The sequence below is a fragment of the Pleuronectes platessa genome, chromosome 14 (genome assembly GCF_947347685.1).
Source record: "Pleuronectes platessa chromosome 14, fPlePla1.1, whole genome shotgun sequence".
Taxonomy (NCBI): domain Eukaryota; kingdom Metazoa; phylum Chordata; class Actinopteri; order Pleuronectiformes; family Pleuronectidae; genus Pleuronectes; species Pleuronectes platessa.
In genome coordinates, this window is record NC_070639.1 from 25620682 (window position 1) to 25626831 (window position 6150).

The window sequence follows — 6150 nt, forward strand, 5'->3', positions numbered from 1 at the left end:
ATTTTATTCAGTTTTATATATATATATATATATATATGTAAAGTCTATGTCAGGTGACCACAGGTATTTGTTCCTGCAGGACACAGACAGAAGTGACACAGACAGACAGGACACAGACAGAAGTGACACAGACAGAGAGGAGGCAGAGAGACGGGACACAGACAGAGGGGGACGAAGACAGACAGAACGAAGACAGACAGGACGAAGACAGACAGGACACAGACAGACAGGACACAGACAGAGGGGACGAAGACAGACAGAACGAAGACAGACAGGACGAAGACAGACAGGACACAGACAGACAGGACACAGACAGAGGGGACGAAGACAGACAGGACACAGACAGACAGGACGAAGACAGATGGGACGAAGACAGATGGGACGAAGACAGACAGGACACAGACAGAGGGGACGAAGACAGACAGGACACAGACAGAGGGGACGAAGACAGACAGGACACAGACAGACAGGACGAAGACAGATGGGACGAAGACAGACAGGACACAGACAGAGGGGACGAAGACAGACAGGACACAGACAGACAGGACACAGACAGAGGGGACGAAGACAGACAGGACACAGACAGACAGGACACAGACAGAGGGGATGAAGACAGACGGGACGAAGACAGACAGGACACAGACAGAGAGGACGAAGACAGACGGGACACAGACAGACAGGACACAGACAGAGAGGACGAAGACAGACAGGACGAAGACAGACAGGACGAAGACAGACAGGACGAAGACAGACAGGACACAGACAGACGGGACGAAGACAGACAGGACGAAGACAGACAGGACGAAGACAGACAGGACACAGACAGACAGGACACCTGTCTGCTGTTTAAAGTTTCCCTTTAACAGCAGCACATGGAGTCCATTGAAAAAGAAAAACCCTTGACCTTTGACTTTTACATGTCTCTTTCATGGGGGGGGCGGGTGTGTGCAGTTTAGTACAACCTCAGCTCCACTCACCTGTCACATTATTAACTAAACAATAAAATCCTACAGTCCCCAAACACATCATCACAAATTAAAACAGGAAAACAACAACTCAACATGTTTAATGAACTCATCACAACTCAGGTCTCCTTCAGGACCAGATCCTCTTCATTAAGGATCAGATCTCTCCGGCTCAGGACCAGTTCCTGTGACGTGGACCCTGTAGTACTGCTGTGGAGCAGATACCTGAGGAGGAAGCTGGAGGACGTGTGTGGACAGATAATGAAGCGTCAGAGTGGCGGCAGCCGGAAGCCGATATCTGACAGTCGGACTCTGAGCAGGAAGTCGGTGTGAGGTCTGACAGACGAGGATCTGACACGTTAGAACCATCGAGGACGAATGTTCAAACCCACTGAGACACCGAGTGGCTGACGTCAGCTGACGTCTCATCACTTTACTTACGGAGAAAATGCTTCTCGAGCTGCAGTACCACGGGCAGCCACTGGCCAACGGGGAGGAGCTGTGCACACCAGAAAATATTATTGAAGATTATGACATGTCGCCTCAGCTGAAATATCTCAGATATGAACGCTGCCATCTAGTGGTGATGACATCAGGTGGAGGTGAAGCTGCAGGGAGTTAGGAAAGGAGTTAGGAAAGGAGCTAGGGAAGGAGTTAGGAAAGGAGTTAGGTAAGGAGTTAGGAAAGGAGGTAGGAAAGGTCCAATGTGTCCATTCTACAATCATGGGATTGAAAATACTTTTATATTTGTATGATGATTAACATATGAACACTCTAAGAGTCACACATTAAGCTCTAGTATCAGAGTGGGGTTTTGCACAGTGACATAACTGTAAACCGTATCAGTGTCAATGTCCAGCTGAGCGTTCTGTCTGTCCCTCAGCAGCAGGATTCTGTCTGGCTCTGATGTCCAGACGATTTTTGCCTCTCTGTGTTTACGTAGGAACCAGAGTCAGGACATCCAGACGACCTTTTAATGGACACCCCAACCGTTGGGGGCGTCCATTCTTTCTGTCTGTTCTGTCTGTGTCTCCCATGAGGACTGACGAGAAGAGAGAGACATGATGACGGGGGAGACAAGGAGAGTCTTTAGTATGATGTTTTTAAAGCAATCTGATCTGGACCCTGAAAGAATCATAGTTAATACACCTTCTGCTTCTCCTCTCTTGTTCCTCTGAGGCGCCTGTGGTGGTTCTTTGTCACCAGAAAACATGTCCACCCACTCAGTGCCATGAAAACAGTTTGAAGAACACAAAGACTTCGTCCCACGTCCTGTACGAGCCTGTCAGCATGGAGACAGAAGAAGAAGAAGAAGCAGAAGAAGAAGAGTTACTTTAATTCAGTCACTTAAACTCAAAGTATGAAAATAAACAACTTATAACAATGTTTCACAGAAATAAAAGTGGTCTGGAGGTTTTCATGTTTTTCAAGTGAACAGACTCTTGTATGAACTCTCTCTCTCTCTCAAGCTCTTTAAACACGCCAACATGGCGGCAGCAGGTGGTGACGGCGTGCAGCAGCAGACGTCTGTGGCCTGATCCAGGATCTGCACTTCGCTCCATCACATATGGTGCCTCAGAAAACGCAGCCCCTAAAGATGGAGGCATTAAAAGTTTGACTCGACCATCTGTGTCGAGCTGGAGTCAACATGACTCTGTTCCTGGTGTCGTTCACATTCATGCGTTGGTCAGCAGCTTCTGTTCTTGAGGACATTTTGTCTTTGTGAAAATTATGTTAATAAAAGCTGCTGTTTGTTTCCACTTTGATTTCAATAAAGCAATAAATCAGCTGGAGTGGCTGTGGCCGAGAGGTAGAGTGGTCGTCCTCCAACCAGAAGGTCGGCAGTTCAATCCCAGTCTTCTCCATCTGCATGCCGAAGGGTCCTTGGGCAAGATCAACCAATCAATCAATTAAATTTATTGTATAGCCCATATTCACAAATCACAATTTGTCTCAAGTTGCAGATGAAGATAGAAAAAAGTGCTGCTAATACATGCACTGTGTGAATGTGTGAATGTCAATAAACTGTAAAGAGTCATCAGGACTAGAATCTATAAATAAATACAAACCATTTACACATAAACTTACATAGTCTAGCAACACCTCACATGCATCTCTGAGGTTTCTACATATTTGTACCAGTTAAAAGGGTTTTTACTAGTTTGTCCTGACTCTTGTTGAGGGTGAAGGACAGAGGATGTCTCACCATGTTAAAGCCTATGAGACAAATTGTGATTTGTGAATATGGGCTATACAAATAAAATTTGATTGATTGATTGATTGGTGGAATTAGCATGGTCTGGGTCCAATGGGTGTCCTCAAACTTTTGGCCATACATCTTGTCATGACTGAGACGTGTGTTGTGACAAACATGACATGTTTAAATGAACTCCCTTTAGCTTAGCACAGCTAGCAGTCTGTTTTAAATACTGTACGTTTCTCTGGTTGTGTATGACACATACATGATAAGTTTTGTATTTTCACGTATTATAAAAAAATCTAGTTTTCCATGAGACTCTTCGTGTTTCCTCTGTGACCTCTGACCTTGACCCTGCACCATGTTGAAGCTCAGGTCCGACAGTCAGGGTTTGGACTGACGGTTATAGCTCAGCCCCCCCCCCCCCCCCCCCCCCCGAGGCTAACAGTGGCTTATCAGAGGATTCTGGGGGAATTTATGCACGCACCGTCTCCCGGCTAATTGAATTAGACGCATGGTGTCGACAGTGTGTCCATTGTAGAAGTTGCACAATGTCGGGTTTCATACGTCCAGAGCTCAGGGTGGAATTCTGTGCCATTTATATCCCCCCAACACACACACACACACACACACACACACACACACACACACACACACACACACACACACACACGGCTCAGCTTCGTCAGTAAGCAGCATCATGTTAGCATCTGTTTTCTCATATCTCAACATATTTAATTGTTTCATGTCAACAAACAAATATTTTTAATTTACAAAAACCTGCCAAAGCTAACAGCTCCATTCGGTTCAGTGTTGGTGCTAGGCTAAGCTAATCAGGCCAGGGTCATTGAGTGCGTCTGCTCGTCTCTGTCGATATTCACACATGTATCTTGTGTAAATTGATGACGAGTCCTCTATGTGCACCAAAGTTAACCACGCTGTTACACAGACTCGGACAGAATTTAATCTCATTATATATGCTTCCACTAGGAAACATTATCAGGACAAACTCTAACTTTCCACTGCTATGTGGATGACACCCAGTTTTACTTGTCAATAAAAACCAGAACTTTGTCATCAATTAACTAAACTTGGAGAATGTCTCAAGGACATAAAAACCTGCAAGTTTCTCTTATTAAACTCAGATAAAACAGAGGTTCTAATACTTGACCCTAAACACATTTCTAGGACCGCCCTCTTTTACTTGCGTAATATCTAAAAAATCAGACATATTCTTTCTCAAAAAGTAATTATACGGATAAAAATAATAATAAAAATAATACGGCAGCATCAAACCTAGGAGCTCATCATACCTTATCACCACTAGAGCCCTGATCTCCCAGAATTCAGGCTTTCGTCCCTAAAATCTCTAAAACAGAGCTTCAGCATCCAGCTCCATCCTCTGAGGAATCATCTCAGCTTCAGCTGTGGAGGCAGACTCCCTCTGTACGTTGAGGATTCAAAGGCAGTGGATTATGACTGTGGACGATGGAGGATCCTGATCTTGGTGGTGGATCCTGATCGTGGACTATGATCACATAAGACTGCTTGATATACAATACGTCTCCTCAGATACTCGACCATTACTGACAATAATCCATCAGGTCATTGACCTTCAGTCTGTGACACAGGACATCTGTTGCACTAGTGTCCGTCCTGGGAGACGGGTCCTCACATGTGTCTCTGAGGTTTCTACCTTCTTCACCTGTTGAAGGTTTTAATAGTTTGACTCTTGTTGAAGGACAGAGGACGTCTCACCTGGTTAAAGACAATGAGACAAACTGGGACCTGTGAATATGGGCTCTACAAATCATATTTGATTGATTGATGTATTTAGTTATTGATCGATGATGTCGGATTATGAATCCGGATAATTTAACACTGATGTTGTGTCTGTGCGTGTCTCGTTACGTCTCAAGTTGTGTAGCAGTAGCAACGGGTTAAATTCTGTGTCTAATAAGCGAATCAAACAGAAACAAAGTAAACTTGATCACTGTTCAGGTGCTAATAACTTCTGAGTGTTGGTGATTATTGTCATTGTGTTTCGTGAGGCAGTTCACGTGGGGGGGGAGAACATGCAACAGGTTCACACATGGATACTGGATAATGTTCTGTGTCCGATCCCAAAGGAATCATTTTGCAGTTGCACTCTGGTGTTGTTCTGTATCTCTGGTGCTGTAAAACAATTTTAATAAAAGAGTACCATGAAGTTTTTAGAATTTTGGCATCAACTTGGTACCAATGTATTGGTTCTCTTGTTTTCCCTACATCTGTAGAATGTCTATATGAAATCTATTTAATGTCCATATAACATCTATATAACGGCTGTACGACATCCATGTAACATCTATATAACTTTAATATAATGTATATATAACTCTCCACGGCAACCTCTTACAGTCGATAACAGGTCCAATGTCCCGTGAGACGACCTCACTCGACTGCACCTCGCAGAGTCCTGCTCAGACGGGTGTAAAAATATCTTGCAGTCTTTTTGTGGTGTGGTCATAAATTCCTTCATTATTCCATAATGGTCGTACAGTGCAGACATTATCACTGTTCCTGCTGCAGACACAGTGGATATGCTAATGCAGAAGTACTACTGCGCCCCCCGGCCACATCTGAACGTCGTGACACCACCAACACATGCAGCTTTTGTCTGGTCCAGGCCTGGGACAGTGGCCATGGACCCCTGGCCTCAGGGACCTGTTATTCAGATGCTCTTTGGTTACTGAACATGACAGATACGCATAGCTCTGCTAATTCTGGAAACGCCTCTGGTCAGAAGAATGAATGAAGTGATAAATGATGAAAGAACAGAGGCTGGGATCGTCATGGTAACAAGGGTAACCTCTGACCTCAAAGACAGACTGTGATGTCCACACTCACACTGAGACGGAATGTGAATCTGGTCTACAACCGAGAACCAGACCAACTACCAGTATGACAACCAGACCAACTACCAGTATGACAACCAGACCAACTACC